The sequence below is a fragment of the Ammospiza caudacuta genome, chromosome 1 (genome assembly GCF_027887145.1).
Source record: "Ammospiza caudacuta isolate bAmmCau1 chromosome 1, bAmmCau1.pri, whole genome shotgun sequence".
NCBI classification, from domain to species: domain Eukaryota; kingdom Metazoa; phylum Chordata; class Aves; order Passeriformes; family Passerellidae; genus Ammospiza; species Ammospiza caudacuta.
Window position 1 is genome coordinate 133,911,028 of NC_080593.1, and position 16,793 is coordinate 133,927,820.

The window sequence follows — 16,793 nt, forward strand, 5'->3', positions numbered from 1 at the left end:
TCAGTTACGTCAGTGTGTCCAGGGATTAAGATTAGTATATTGTTTTATAAATAAAGGAGCCAAAGATCAGCAGTCGTCGTACTTGTGTATACCAACACGGCTTTATCTGAAGATGGGGAAAATGTGCAGAAGTTCCCCTTTGCTCTGTCTCCCTGACCTCTCTTTGTGTTTGCTAAGTTTACTCGAGTGCATCTCCTATTTTGAACTATTTCTTTTCTGGAGAAGGGTCAAAATTTTTCTTTTCCTCATTTACCTACATTCAGGACTGGTTTGACAGCAGGACCTGTCCCTGTCCCCAGCCTAACGTTTCCTCTGTTTCTTGTGTCTCATGGGGTAATTCACTGCACCCTCTGCCACCTGCCCACAGACTGGTTGAAAGCAGAGCCCCTCAGACCAGCAAAAATGTTCCCCCTCCTCAGGAACACATTTTCAGTCTTGAAGACTTTCAGTCTCAGTGCACTGGGAATCAGCCCTCCTGCAGGTATTTACTAAATGCTGTTCACGTGAGGTAGGAGAGTCTGAAGGAAACCCCTTCGGGGCGCTCCTTCTCTGGCATCTCCCTGGGGTGACATTCCCAGGGCTGAGCACACTTGCTGCTGCAATGGCCCCTTGACAGCCCACACCTCTGCCTGCTCCAGGGCACAGGCAGGGCCTGCAGCACCGTGCCTGCCTCACCCACCTCTGTCCCCTTCCCCAGCCCACCTGCCACAAGCCTCTGTGCTCAAGGGATTTGGGATGTTCATGCTTGCAGGGGCATACCCAAGCAGTTCAGCTGCTGGCTGACCTGTGCCTGGGCAACCATTGCTTCTTAGTGCTGCTCAAACTGTTCAAACTTAAACAAAATTTAAAAAAAAACCAAAACCAAAAAAACCCCGTCATTTCCAATCCTGACACAAATATTCTCATTTTTTTCAACTTTCTTCTGCCTGCCTGCCAGAACTTCTCTTCCAGGGTTTATTTAACCCAGTCCTGCTCTGGCTCCTTCACTGGTTCAGTCTTTTTTGGGAGCCAGACAAAACTTCTCACCCAGCCTTAACTCTCCCCCTGCGTCAGACTGCTGCCCCCAGCCTCCGCTCCAGAGGACAAACTCAGTTTTCTTTGGGTCTCTGGAGAGGAAGAGAAGCAATACTTATTATTATTCCTTCCCATCATGCTTCCCACCAACTCCAGCTGGTTCCCAGGTCCCTGCAGGGGTGGCAGACATTAGGACATTTTGCCCTTGTACTTGCTCCAAGTTCAAGGATGAGCATTACTTTTTGAGCTCCTCAAAATCTGGACAATGTCTGTGAGTCACTGCATCCTCCAAAGTTGTTTCATCAACACTTGCTGGACAGCATAAACTGCACTTTACATATAAAAGTGCAAAGCTGTGGACAGCATTGAAGCAAGAATTTTCTTGTTTAAAAAGATTTAAACAAATATATAGTTCTCGGAAATTGGCCACATTATTACTTTTTAAACACCTTGGAAATATTCCCTTCTATTAATTCGATTTCTTTTTTTCAGCTTGAATAATATATATTGTATACTGGCATGACTTTCACACCTGCAGGAATAACTAGGAAGTAATTAGGAAAAGCTGAAGCAGTGCTTTAAATATATGATTCTTACAAGAAAAGGGTAGACATGCGAAAGCTCTCCTGATTTATATCCACAAATTCTTAGAATAGCTTTATACATTGACAGGAGGACAAATTTTAAAAACAACGTTGATGACTTTGGATTCCAGTTTTGCCAAGAATAATATCACACAAGAAGTCCAGTGATGAAATCTGCTGAGAATATGTCCTCTGGCACTGCTCCTTTCCATGGCTCCTCCTCCAAGCCTGCAGCATCTCATTAAAACGTTTACAGATGGCAAAAGATGTTTCAGTGCTTTCTAATTCTTTTTTACAAGATTAGAGACTTATCAGGCTTTTGATTATCTCCAGGATTAATGGCATACATTAATTAAACTGTCATTATGCCTCTTTTTCCACCCTTTGTAAATATAAACTTGAAAAGTAAGAACAAATCTATAAAAACAGATTTTTATCTGTGTTTATAGAACAAATGCCACAGGACAGCAGCTTTGGGGGGTGGGGAATGTGTGCTGATTCCACGCTGTGAAGGAGAGTCCATCAGCCCTCACAGTACGAGGCTGTAGCACCTCACGTAGCTACTGCAGTGCCTGGTAACGGGGACCAAGGTGGGGCAGCCCCTGGGGATGGGTGGGCAGGGCTGTGTGCCCTCAGCACGGCTGGGGTGGCTGTGCCGTGCAGCTGGCTGGAGCCACCGGCATGTCCCCTCCCGTGTCTGGGGAACAAACTCTCCCCATACCTGGGGAATGCAGAGAGAAATGTGTTTTCACCCAAAAAATGGCTCTGCAGTGAGCTGTGCTGCTGGGGCAGGCAAGCACCACGTGCAGGAGCAGAGAGGGAATTGAGGTGGGACTGGGAAACTGACTGATAAAGAGCAACTGGTTTTGGCTGAAAGCAGATGAGTACTCTTCCAATCCCTCTGTGCAGCAGCTAATCCTAAATGCACCTCTCTAAGAGTTTGAGAAGACTTTCTTTCAAAATAAATAAACACATTTATTCATAGTATTATTTTCCACAGATTTGCCAGAACTGGGAGCTGAAATTAGCTAACTTCTTATACAAACTAGGGCAAGGAGCAAATGTAATCCACAGTCACCACTGCTTCTAGACACCAGAGATCTTGCACTCAGTCTTTAAATGGCATTCCAATGCCATTCACCCAGTCAGAGAAGTTCTCCTTCCCTCTTGATTGGCTTTAGGTCTTGAGCAGAGGACTCAGAAATCTGCTGCTTCAATTGCCAGACAAAGTCCCAGAGCTACAAGTCTGTGCCACAGCAAGAGACCATTCTTTCAGCTGAAAATACTCTGATTCTGTGATCCTCTATGGACAGAGCTCAGAAAAATGAAGCACCACAGGCTGTGACCAAGGGTTGCAATGATGTACATGAGCATCCATTAGTGCAGTAAAATACCACAGAAACATTCAGTAAGATGGACAGCATGATCATGCTAAGGAACCTCAGCCAGGAAAAATACTTCCAGTTTTTTGATTGCATATTCCAAAAGAAAAACAGAAGATTAGAGGCAAACCAGCAGCAGCTCTTTGAACTCATTGCTGGACGGCATGTTCCTCCACTGATAGTGAAAGACTGCACAGCACAGGGACACAAACTGCTGAGCCTGTTCTGTTTACAGCTTCAGGGCCACAGATGGGTGATGGGTACAGCTGCAAAAAAGATACTCTGCCACAGATGAGCTCAAGGGGAAGCAGTGTCTTGTGTTTGCAGCTAAAAAGATGACAACTTTTATTGCCCACTTACGTCAGGTTATGACATCAGTACTAAAAGTGGGGGTTAAGCAAGCACCATCTCACCATTCCTGAATCATTCCATAATGCTGAATATGGTCAAGAAATGTGTTTCTACAGCCTCCTTTTCCAGTTCATTATTCCTCAGGACTAACATTAACATGAAAATCCTCTAAGGAAGGTGTAGATCTAGCACATGATTCCTGGCTCTCAGAACTGACCAAAAAGAAGGTGGAATATGGAGACTAGGAGAGACCCCTCTACTGCATTAATCCCATCACCAAGTGAAAAGAGCTGCAGTCTAGTGCTGGCAGCCAGCACAGGAACACACATCCTGTTGTTTCTCCACCTGCCAGAAACAGCCCCTTTGAAGATTTCACACCATGGGGCCTTCATTGCAGAACTACATGCCTACATTTGAATTATTTCCATTGTTTGGCAAAGCTGAAGTGATGCAACAGCTGAATCCACAAGACATTTCCTACTGTGAGGTTCACAAAAGGTTTATCCCATCCCTCTGTGCAGTACAGTTGAGCTCACCTGTGCTGCTTGTCCCTTTCCAGCAAAGTGACATGTCTGTGCTCACTCAACACAGAAAGGCCATTGTGGAGAAGCAGTGGAGGACAAGTAGTACCAGAGTAATGCCAGTAATGATTTACTGACTTGATTTGCCTTAGTTATAACTCAAGAAAACTTTTGATATAACTTGTCCCACCCAGCTGAGCAGACTGACAAGAGGTGGGACTGGCAGAGCTGCTGCTGTGCTGCTTTCACACATTCAGTCTGGACAGCAAAGGGTTACCAGCAGAGGTAATGGTGGGAGATCAGCAGGCAGAAGGAACAGGAAGGCAGAACCAAGGAAGATACACCGAAAAAATGAGAGCAGAAAGAAGCATAGAAATGGGGCTCCAGTTGAAGACCTGAATGAGTGGACAGGCCTGAAGGCTGTGCAGCCCCTCAGAACCATCCTGTCCTTCCTGCCTGGAAGGATGTGAGGGAACTTCAGGCTGCACATGCATCCTTCTGGATCTGGTGGCCGCAGAAGGATTAGAGGCAGCAAAGTGCCAGGGACTTTAGAAGCCAAGTGATTTCCAGCTGCCACCCCTCCTGAGCTCCTTTTGCTGGTGGCTGCTGCTGCCAGACCTGACCGAGAAGGCGCCTGTTTTTCTTTCATTTTTGGCCAACATCTGAAAGGCTACAGATTTTTTTTCTTGTCCTTTGGATAACTCTGTTGATGTTGAGATGTACTCTTATGAAACTTTTTCCATTTCCCCAGGAAATATTTTGTGTTAATATATTCTTATCCTTTACTTATTGATTTTATCTGCATTAGACTTTTGCCAAGTCTAATTTTTAGAACCTTACGTTTATTGTCTTAGGTCCCAGTTGTTAAGTGTTTTGCTGGGCTCCTTTTTTTTTTTCCATGATGCACAGTGCACTTCTTTTAAGTGAGGCACAGCTAAGAGGGGTTTATTATTTCTGTGTAAGTCTGACTGTCAGTGTGGGCTAGCAGACTGGATGAATGTGTAAGAAACAGGGCATATTCTTATGTGCTTACATCAAGGGCCTGAGGCCAAAAGAAAGCTAAATGAATTATTTTAACTAATTAGTTAAAATAAGAAGGAAAAGAGAAGGGGACACATGTGAAGTCCCATGTTTTTACTCATTCTTCTGGCTATGTGGGTTTGAGCATCAATAAACCATTTTGTGCGAACAAGTAATTTAGTCACAAATACCTTGTATTTTAGGAACAGCCTGATGCTGGGCCTGTAGCTTGGTCACTTGCTAATGCCTCTTGCCTTTCCAGAGCTCTGTGATGATGCAGGACAGGACGGCCCCAGGGACAGCAGGTGAATACCCCAAGCTGGGGCATGCTATTATGTCTTCCCCTTGTATTGGTCATTTTTTTGCTTTGCAGTCATCAGCCCATGTGTGAGTGCCATTTTTAAGGCCTAGCTCCTGGAAGCTGGAAGCAGGTTCTTCTCTGCTAGGTGCACACCTCATCTGCAAAAGCCAAACCTGACAAGAAATGCGTTTCAAGTGAACTCATGGAGTTCCATCACCTGCCTGGGGCTGTGGACATGCCCTGGAGAGCCCTCACTGGGCTCTTGGCTCAGGCAGAGCCTCCAGCAGCTCATCCACCACCAGCTCCTTCCAGGCTGTTTGTGTGGATGGTGTCCCCATCTCTGATGGCAGAGCTCTGTACAGACTGGGCAAAAGCCTGGCATTGGCAGCAGGGAACAACAGTGGCAGTGCCATGGTGGCCCAAGGTGCCCCAGCAGAGCACCCCAGAGTGACAAGAGCCCTGCCTGGGAAAGCATTAGAGCCAGGGAGTGAGGGAGGGAGGCAGAGACTGAGCTTGGCCAGACTCTGAAATGCCAAGTGACTCAGTGGGTGCCATGTAAAGGATGTTCAGATTCCAGGGAAGAGGGAAGAGCTGTTTTCCCAGAAGCTCAGGGAGGTGTTATCACAACAGAGCTCTGATGATAGCTATTTTCCCAGAATATTGGGAGTGAAAGATACCCTGGATAGTAAATGTTATTGATACTAGCAATCTCCAGAGCCTGTTTCATTTGCAAGGGCCTATCACCCAGCCTTGGTCTGCCTTTGATGTGTGTTCCTGCACATGCACAAAGCACATTCATTTCCTTTTCCAGTGTTTCATTTGCTGCTAGGAAATCTCTCAGCCCCTCAGACAGGCCTGTGGCTATTAAACCAGTGTTTTAAACCAGTTTTCACATTACTGAGAGCCTTAAAGAAACTCTGCTATCTTTCTGCTGCACTGCATACTGGTGTTTTACCATGGTGCAGAGAGTTAAAAATTCCCACAGAAGAACCTATGACTTATTTTCAGAAATTAGCCACCATCATCACTGCAACTACACAAAATATTCATCTGAAAATTGACTTCTTGCCAGCACCCACTGTGAAGCCCCATTTTCTAACACTGCAGTATAAAACAGGGCTTCCCTCTCCCTCAGAGGAGTCAGAGGGTGCCACCAAAGCACACAACAGAAGGAACAGAAAAAGGTACAACTCAATTATAGTCTGAAGGTGCTCTTAAAATGTGCAGATTTGCATGTGGAAATGTTAGCTGCAGGGAGTCTTAACACACTTCTTGTGCCATTTTTTGTCATCACATAATGCTTACAGCAGAATGACTATAACCAGCCTGCCAGGGGCATTACTGTTTCTCAGGGTGCACCACTATGCCTTCAGAGATTGGTGGCATGAAAAGACAGGCAAACAAGTGGCAATTTATATCTGCTACCAGGAATGTACAGTGGACCAGATGAAACCAGAGGAAAGCCGAGGTAATGGAAGTAGACAGGGCTTGCAACAGAACAAGATGGGACCAAAGCCAGGGTGGAATTGTGGACAAAGTAAGTCCACATTTGAGGATCAGGTCATGATTCAAAACTTCAGTGTGCCTTGAGCATGGTACATCCAAAGGTAAAGCAGGAGTGCAGTCGGGAGTAACAAAAATGTCAGGAAACCTTAAAAGCAGGAGGGTTGGTATAGGGGCCTGAGTAGATGTATGTATTGCAGTAAAAGATCTCTGTATTGTATAAGTGACCCTGCCCCAATTCTAGTTATTGTAAATGGGCGGCAGCTGTAGCCCGTAGAGGTGGCTGGGATAAAAGGGGGTGGGGTGGTTAGGGAGAGCCTTGGAGGAGCCCTGATGAAGAAGCAGGAACAACACTGCTGTGAAGAGCTGTGTGTGAGAAAACCACCCAGAAGGTATGGGACTCTAGAAATATGATAATAACAATATGAATATAACAAGTGGTGACCCTGACGTGATGGAGATATGCAGCCTGAGAGCTGTGGAGAAGTATGGCTATTGAATCAAGGAGCTGTGACAGCAGAGAGCTGTGAGAAGCATGGCCTTTGAGGAAAGGAGCCTGAGAAGATCTAGGGAAATGTATGTACTGAGAGCTATGGCAGCCTGAGAGCTGGGACTCTAGAAGTATGAATACAACAGGTGGGGAAGAGAGCATTTGGAGCAGGGTAAACAGGCTGGTCAGGGCAGTCCCTGATGCCTGTGAGCCCTGAGCCTAGTGCTGAGCCTGCTCTGAGGAGCACTCAGTGTCCTGTGGGCCTACAGGGCAGGGCTCAGCAGCTCCTGGGGATGCCCACAAAGCCTGGGCAGACCCTTCCTGGCCTGTGGATGTGGGAGCTGGTGGCAGTGCCCTCTGGGCTTCAAGATGCGTGGAACTATAAAGCCATCATGACCATGGGAGGTGTCATATAAAGAGAGTCACGACCATGAGTAATGGGAGAGGAAATGAGGAGATGAGACCAGGCAGAAAAGGGTTCAGCAGAGTAATGGGACAATCTTTCCTGGAGCCTTGTATTGCCAGGCAAGAAAACACAGCATACACCAGTGCTTTAGCTGAAAACAGGTTCAGATAACACTGACAAGTCATTCTGTGTTGAGGACTTCCAATACTCAGCTGAAAAATTAAGAGCTTTAAAGGAGAAGCAATGCAAATATTCTTGACAAATTTCCTTGACACAGTGGCAGATCAGCTGTGCTCTGTTGGGGATTCAGATGCAGCCAGTAAGTTCAGAGTGGAAGAAGGAAAAATCCCCAGCTGACAAAGAAGCACCTTGGAAAATGAAGACATGGAAGCATTGTCCTGGCCAAGGCAAGCCTGGCCAAGGGTTAGGTGTACAGCGTATCATACTGATGAAGTTTCAGCATATGGTGGTGTCACCTAACACTGATTTCCAACACAGGGAACTAGCTGACAGAACAATGTAGAGAGATTTGCAGATGACATTAAGAAGAATAAGCATTTACCACCAGGAAGAAGAAATCAATCTGAAATGATTCTGACCAACACTACAGGGCACCCTAAAGGGCGGTGGGGAATCCTTGCATGCAGCCATCCTTTTCCAAGGATGGTGTCATCAGGTATGGCCTTGTGAGGAAGGCAGCTCAAAGATGATTTCTGAAAACAGGGAGACTGATGTCTGGATGGAATGGAGTGCTGCAGGTCTTTGTGGGTTGATCTGATCTCAGGTATTACATGAGCCAATAGATATTCAGATCACTGGTTCATATGCCTGGCTACCAGAAATTATCCATGTTCCAGGATTTCTAATGCAATTTGTACATCCAGGATAAAAGCTCACCTTATTATAACAGAACAGCCTTCAAGTCTTAATTGAAATCACAGGTAGCTGTTTTAGTCTGCCACAATGGGGCAGATCTCCACTAGGAGTTTTACTGGAACTCTCTTACTGGGATAACTCCAGCAGAATGACCTCTGTAAATTGCATATTTTTTCACTGTTGGAAATGGGAGGTCTCAGAAGAGTGTAACTTGCATTTTCCCTTTACTCAGCATCTGTCCTGATGTTTTGATTACTTGTCTGATAAGTTAAAGAAATCTAAACACTGAGGAGAGCAAGGACCATCCTGCCTGTTGTTTTGATATCCCAGATTTAGACGAGTCTGCTCCCACAAGAAGAGTTCTGATGGGTTTCAACGTGTACATGTAGGGGTGAAATAATCAGCTGCTTTGGCTGCTCCATGGCAAAATGGACTTCCCCAAAACATGAAATCTCCATTTGGGAGACTACAACTAGAGGGGCTACTCACTTGAAAAGCCTTTGATGAACTGGTAACACACATCAAAAAGACTTTGTTTTTCAGTTCATTGGATCAGCATCCAAGCTCCCAGTATCAAAATAATGATCCAGAAGAAGAATGTCTATGGTCTCTTGGTAGATACTGTGCAGAAATACCACTTATACCGCTATTCTGTCACTTTAGATTAGATAGACAGATTACATTGAAAAAGATGTCCCAGGGCAAAGGGAATACAAAAATCACTGTTTTTCAAGAAAATAGGTGATTATTGTATTTTGTTGCTCTACAGCAATTTAGTGAAAACACTATGGAAATACTTGAAACATTATTTGAAATATTACATTATTATTATGGAAAATACTTGAAACATACTTGAAGCATTCCAAGACACTTGGGTATATAAAGATGCCAAAATTTGTGTATGAGGAGTAGAATATCGTTTTCCATTTATTGCTCTGATAAATGCAGACGTGTTCCCTGAAAGCCGACTTACGTTGTACTACTTCCTGCTATCTTTGAAGTACTTAATTTCTGAAGGCTGCAGAATGTCATTGTCTGCATCAATGACAGAAGCCTGGACTTGCCCTTAATATGAACTTCACCTTTCTCTAGCAAACTCCAGAACATCCCTGGGTGCACCAGCAAGGAATGGTATTTTCTTTTTCATAGAGTGCCATGCCTTTAATGTTGTTAACTCAATGGAGCCACATGATATTATGTATGGTAATGCATCAGCTGCTCCAAGATTTGGCAGAATAACTGCAGTGTCTCCCCATCCCCCAAAATAATGTTTTGATTCGTGTTTTAAACCCAGGCCAAGGAGCGTTCTAGCCTGGGCATGGTGTCAAGTGTCTTGGCTGTGGTAATGTGGTATGGCATTAAACAACAACAGCTGCATGGGAATCAGGAGAGGCTGCAAGGAGGAAACTTCTCACATGTCAGGATCTGTCACTACCTGTGGGACATGTGAGGGCACTGAGAGGAGCTCTAAGATCATGATACTTAGCTGCAGTATACAGGGAGTGGAAAGGATTTTCTTTGGCTGAGACTGGGCCAAACAAGAGGAAAACAATTAATAAAGGCAATAAAATGGGTATTTAGACTTTTCTGCAACAACTGCGAAAAAAAAATGTAAGGGATGAAGAAATTCAATGATGGCAATTTAAATTATTTTCTTAGGGCAGGAGTAGAGATATTGCCAGGAATGGATGTGATGACAAAGATGACATAAGTTGCAAGAGGAGTTACCTGACAGCAGTTATTTTTGCATGAAGCCCCACCTGATGTGGCTGATGGAACAGAGCACCCACAGACAAGTAGTAGCACTGAATGTGGACAGGACACATGTTGCCATCGGAGAAAGGGAGCAGGAGAAGTGTGGTATCAAGAGAAGAAAACAAACAGTGAGGAAGGAAGAGTAAAGGAAAAAGTTTATACAGGAGTACAAAGCAGAAATAAAGCACTGAAGAGGAGATGGTTACACTGAAAAACAGAAGAGCAATTTCATTGACAAAAAATAGAGTAAGACAGAAAAGATATGATCTCCAGAAACAGAGCAGAGAACAGGTAGAGCTATCCCTAAGACAGACCATCAGTGTCTATCTTAGTCACCAAACTGAACCAGAGTTTAGGATGTGGTGACTCAAAGTGGTGTAATCATGAACTTCCCAAGTTCTGCTTGAAGAACTGGATCTTAGCTGCTCCTGGGTATACTAGCCAGGAGATGCTTTCAAAAAGCTGCTGAACAAACAAAATCAATTTACAAAAGCAATACTATTTTAGACTTGACTTCAGTAAGTAGGAGGAAATTATAAAAGGCCTGATTATAAAACATAACTTTAGCTAAAATATTAAACATTCATATTTTCTGGGAAGACTGCCAAATATAGGGCAATAAACAAAAAATGCAAGTCCTAAATCATGAGTTTTGGTTAAAAAAATAAACATGGTGAAGCTGACTGAACTGAAAAACTCAGAGACCTGAATGAGAATTAATCTTGTTACTTCTTTAAGCCAAAGACAGGGCTGGCTCTCTCTGTTGGGGGAGACAGATATACATGGAAGCACTCCAGACTTAAATGACTGAATAGCCTCTCAAACAAGACAGTAGGAATAGTCCTTTCAGAATACAAATACTTATGAGCATATGAAGCTGTGGTCCTTAAAGAGCACAAACAAATTCTTAGGAACAAATAAAACCAAGCTTTGTACATCGGGATGTGGAAATGTAAAGTAAGCCAAAACTCATAATAGCTTTAGATGTTCTAATGAAAATGAAAAAGAAAACATTTTTTCAGTAGTATAATTAGAAAAAAAAAACAAGGAAACATGTGGAGCCAGAAAGAGCAAGGACTAAAAAACTTAAAAATTCAATCCATACATTGACTTAGTTTGCAATTAGAAAAATGAAATAAAGTATGGAAACAAGCAAGAAAATTATAGCCTTTGAGGTGTAAACAAAACTAATAATGGAGTTCTGCCTCCTAAATTCTAGAAGTAGTTACAGTGAATGACAATTTTGGTAGCCACAGTTTTGGTATCAAGTTAAAAATGTTGCAATTATGAGTAGAGAATAGCAAATATGATTTTTCAGGAAGGAAAAAGTAGTGTGCTGGGACAAAAACCACCAACAACCAAAACCAAGCAAAAACCAGAACGCAACTGATTGAATTCCACTGAGTATCAGCTGGTAATTTGATACACTGTCAGATGGGAAATATAACTCAGCTTAATATAACTCAGAAAGGTAGAGGATAGAAATGGGATCAAACATTAAAGCAGGCTTTCACACGAGAAGGTAAAGCAGATTATGTTCAAAAGGAAATTACTGGGCTGAAGTACCTTGTTAGGATTTATAAAAAAATCAGACTTGGTTTCATCTAATTAAATATTTTCCTCTGAGACTTCAGCAAATACTGTATTTTTCCAATGGCCTTTTCTAGAGACACAAGTAGTCTGTGATTGTCAGCACAATGCAGAACTAGAGTATCACAAAGGAATAAAAGGTGACCTTAAGAAATAGGTAGCAAGAATGTTTTGAACATTAATATTGTGAAGGGCACTATCACTTGGGGATCAAAAATAATTTTTGCTGATTCTAAAACAACAGAAGAAAATGGCTTAAGGGGAAGCCTGCTATAGTGGTATGATGTTAGATGAGAGTGAGCCACTGCTGCCACACAGCCATGAGAAAAGCAAAGATGTGAAGCCAGCAAATTATGAATATTGGAGTCTCACACTGTGAGGTCCAATCGGAAACACTGTGGACATTGCTGGGCATCCCTGTCAAGAAGGATTAATTGAAACAGGAGCAAATGAGACAATGGTCAGACTAATGGGGACTATCCTACAGGAGGGACCGGCGCCTGCTTAGCAGGGAAGAGAAAAGGAATACAAAAGGTTTCTAAAAATACATCAAGAAAGAGTAAACACCAGGAGAAGAAAATATCTATATAAGGGAAAGTGGCATAAGATGGAAATCTAAACTAGTTACAAACAACATTAATGTAGATGATAGAATTTGGCTTTCATGACTCAGAAGACCAAGACTGGCATGTCATCCCAGCAGCAGCACTGTAACAAGAAATTTGCCTGGTATACATGCAGCAGGATCCTGCAAAGAAGGGATCCCTGCTCCCCACAGGGCTGCCTGAGAAGCAGGATGCTGTGCTTCCTGGTCCTGTGTGCTCCCAGAGGAGGAGGCAGGGCCCCATTGCTGGTGGCACGAACACCACAAGAATCCCTACATGTGAGCAGTCAGCCTGGCTTAACTGGAGCCCTGCAGCTCTCCCTAGGCCTTGAATTAAATGCTGTATGCGTGGAAATCAAAAAGTGCTCACCTTCTGCAGCCAGCAGTTCCCCTCACTCCTGTTCTGCTTTAGCAGTGCAATTAATTCCTCCCATTTTACTGAGAAGCTCCCCATGTGAACCTGGCTGTTAAGCCTTATGCATTGTTATTATATGTTTTGTGTGATTACACTATATCACGGCAGCACATGCACCACTGACACCATTCCACAGTGGGGGAATACATACTGTGCTCCCTTTTTTGGGACTGCCAGGTCTCTTGGCTGCCAGAAACATGTATTCCCTTGAAGTACCACCTTCTTGCAGTGGAAGGTTATCTGTTACAGAAAAAGTTACAGAAAAATCAGAAAAATCATAGTTGCCTGGGTCATGCATTATATAATAAAGCTATAAGCTGTGCATAATTTTAAAATGTATTTTCCTTGTAACAGCAAATGTCTTGAGTAGTACAGCGAGTGAATTATACCAAAACCAGTCTAAAGTTAGTGCCTACAGTGGATTAGGTGCTACCATCATTTTATCATAGACATGTGATTAGAAGAACTACTTTGTTTGAAAGTTACAAAACCTTTTTGAAGTCTAAGCTTGGATGAAGCTAATCTGCACAGGAAGCAAATATTTTTCTTTCTTTATATGTCACTGCTGTTCTTCCATTTCAGCTCCCTAAGAGTTTGTGCCTTTTAAAGCAAATAAATATACTTCGGGGCTGATGGGAACCAGGCAGCTGTGTATTCCTCATCTTGCACAGCAATGGATGTGCCCAAGAGCCTTGGGCTTGCTCTAGTGCCCACTCCAGAGCACAGGACCTTAAAAGTCAGATGATCATGTTTCACATTAACTGCAAGTGTGTGAGTAACTTGAGATTCACCGGGCCCAGGATTTAGGAAAACAAGAAGAGAAACCAATACTTGTGGCAGAAAATATAGGACATGAGGAGAAGCAGGGGAATCTTGCTAGAAATCTTGCTAGAGACCTCGGATGGCAACTAAAGGAAAAAGAAAAGAAGTGAGAAAGCTGAGTGAGTGAGAAAGACATGAAGTAGTCACCCATCCAGGAGCTGGATGAGAGGAGAAATAGAAGGCACAAAATTACAGAAGATTTCAGAGTTTGCTGACCATACAAAGCAGGTGCTAAACTTAAAACACACCTAGGTGCATTCAGGAGCATGGAATCATAGAATAATGGTACAATAGAGGTTGGAAAAGATCCTTGAGATCATTGAGTCCAACCGTTAGCCTTGCACTGCCAAGTCCACCACTGAACCACGTTCCTGAATGCCACATCCACATGCCTTTCGAGCACCTCCAGAGATGGTGGCTCCACCACTTCCCTGGACAGCCTGTTCTGATGCTTGATAACCCTTTCTGTGAAAAATGTTTCATAATATCCCATCTAAACCTCCCCTGGCACAACTTGAGGCCATTTCCTCATGTCCTGTCACTTCTTACCTGGGAGAAGAGGCCAACCCCACCTGGCTACAATCTCCTCTCAGGTCGTTGTGGAGAGCAATAAGGGTCACCCCTGGGCCTCCTGTGCTCCAGGCCAAACACCCCCAGCTCCCTCAGCCTCTCCTCACAGCACTTGTGCTCCAGACCCTTCCCCAGCTCTGCTGCCCTTCTCTGGAAATGCTCCAGCCCCTCAGTGTCCTTCCTGCATTGAGGGCCCAGAACTGGACACAGCACTCGAGGTGTGGCCTCACCATTGCCCAGTACAGGGGACAATCCCTGCCCTGCTCCTGCTGGCCACACTATTGCTGATGTAGACCAGGATGTCATTGGCCTTCTTGGGCACCTGGACACAGTGCTGGAACACAGGTTAAAATTAAACACAAACCAAATTTCTTTTTTGATCCCATCCTGAAGCAGAAGTCAGATTAAGAACATATTCAGAATATTTGTTTTGGGAAATTTCTTTAACTAATTGAAACAGAGCACCATGAAATTCTCACAAAGTGAATTAAAATCCTGAAAACCCACCATTTTCTGTCCATAAGAATATTTCACATTGACTTTTTCATTTTTACTAAGAAAAACCTCAAATATTTTGAAAAATATTATCCTGAAGTAACAGAAAACCACTGCATTTTTAAAATTGACTATTGAAATTTAAAAAACCAGCCAACCAAACAAACAAAACTAAAACAAAACAAAAAAAACTCCAAAAAAACCCCCAAACCAAAAATAAAAACAACAACAAAAAAACCCACAAAAAAATAAAAACCTACCAAACAAACAAACAAAAAAACCCCCCAAACAATTGAAATATTTCATCTTCCTGAGAGGCTTCTAGAGGTTTTCCTTTTCCAAAATAAAATGCTTCCAACATACTCCATGTTTCCATGGAAACTTTCTTTCAGTTTTAACATGAATAGCACAGTTTAACAGAAAAACATCAGTCTTCCACTGGCAAAAAAATTGCCAGTTCTTATGTGGCCATTCACATCCTTTTCTTTATTCCCAATATCTTTTCCCAGTCTTGATCAGTTACCCCCTGATAAAACGCTCTGCACACCAGAAAAAGGAGCAGCAAGAACATACCTTCTGCTGTTCTGTGCATTGCTGTGCATTGCTCTGGGCACCCTCTGCTCCTTCACATTAACCCTTTCTCATTAACCCTTTCTCCACCAAGACCCTGCAGCATGCAGTTTTCAGGGCAGCTGCCCCCTCCCTCTCTGCAGGACGCGTGCACTGGGGCAGGATCAAACCACAGAGCCCATCCTCACCCTCTCTGTGGCCAGAGGGAGCAGCCCAGCTGGAGCAGGCAGGCTCTGGTCCTCAATAAACACAGCATGTTTTGTTGTGCTTCATGTTGCCTGTCCTGTTCCCTCCTTTAGCTGCCTCAGAGTTGAGTAGTACTGAACAAGTGCTGATTACTGCCAAAGGAATACTGTGTACAAACAACACTGACAGCGCAGGCCTGAAGTGGGTTGAGCAATTTTTAAATTGCTTCTGCACTGAGGAGGGTTTCTGAGGAGGAGCAGCCAAGGTGGTTCTGTGTAAGCTGTGTACACCAGGTCAGGAAAAGTGGTATTGCACATAGGAGGTCTAAGTTTCTAGTGCTCTAAGTGCATCATTAATTTCTCATCATCCCAAGACAGGTGGCTTCACAGCTCTGGCAGCACTGGTGCTGGGCTCTAGAAAGATTTATTAACAGAGTGCTTGGGCACCGGTGCAGAACAGGGTCATTCCAGTAAATGCAGTGGAAAAATCATCAACAGTGCAGAACTGTGTTCAGCCCGAGGAGCTGAGGGGCTGGGGGGGGACCCTGCCCACTGAGTGTCCCCATGTGACTCTTGAATGATCTTTAACTCTGCACTGAAAGCAGAAGTTTATTTTATAATGTCTATTATGGAAAAGTTAAACACAGCTAAACAACACTCAGAGCTCAGCTGCTATTTGGCTTCAGATTATGATGACATTAAGAGGGGGTCAGGATTGGGGTGGGATGTCTCACCAGCTCACACACAGCTCAGCACCTTGAGCCATCCCATGGACTGCCCCAGCTCCAGCATGGATGGATGGTGGGTGACTGCCCTGACAAGAGGGCCACTCTTCAGTGGCTACTCTGCAAGTGCCACAGAGGGGAAAGAACAGTGCTGTCATGCAGCTTGCCTGAGCTTGGCTGGACAGCACAAACACTGCTCCTGCAAACCTCTGTGGAACTGCTGCTGGTATGGTAGGACAGCAGCAGGAACTGCTGTGGAGATGACAAGCCTTGGCAGAAATATTTATGGGTCTGTAGCTGCTTAAAACCAAAAGAGCTGTTCAGTAATCAATTCATGGTTCTATTTAACAATGTGAGGAGAAGGGTCTCTTATCCTCTAACAGTTTAAAATTAGCAGGTGCTTTCTCTGCCAAAAGAAATCTTTAAAGCTTTTCAATATTTATCCCTTATAATTGGCATGTTTATTGTAGCATTTGTCCTTGAGTACATGTTTTGAAGAGAAACCCAAGAAACACTGGCAAAGAAGAAAGCCCGTCTGAAGAAAGCAAAGCTTCATAAAACACCATATCATGACAGGCAGTGTCACCACTCAAGGATCAGTGTCACACCACAGG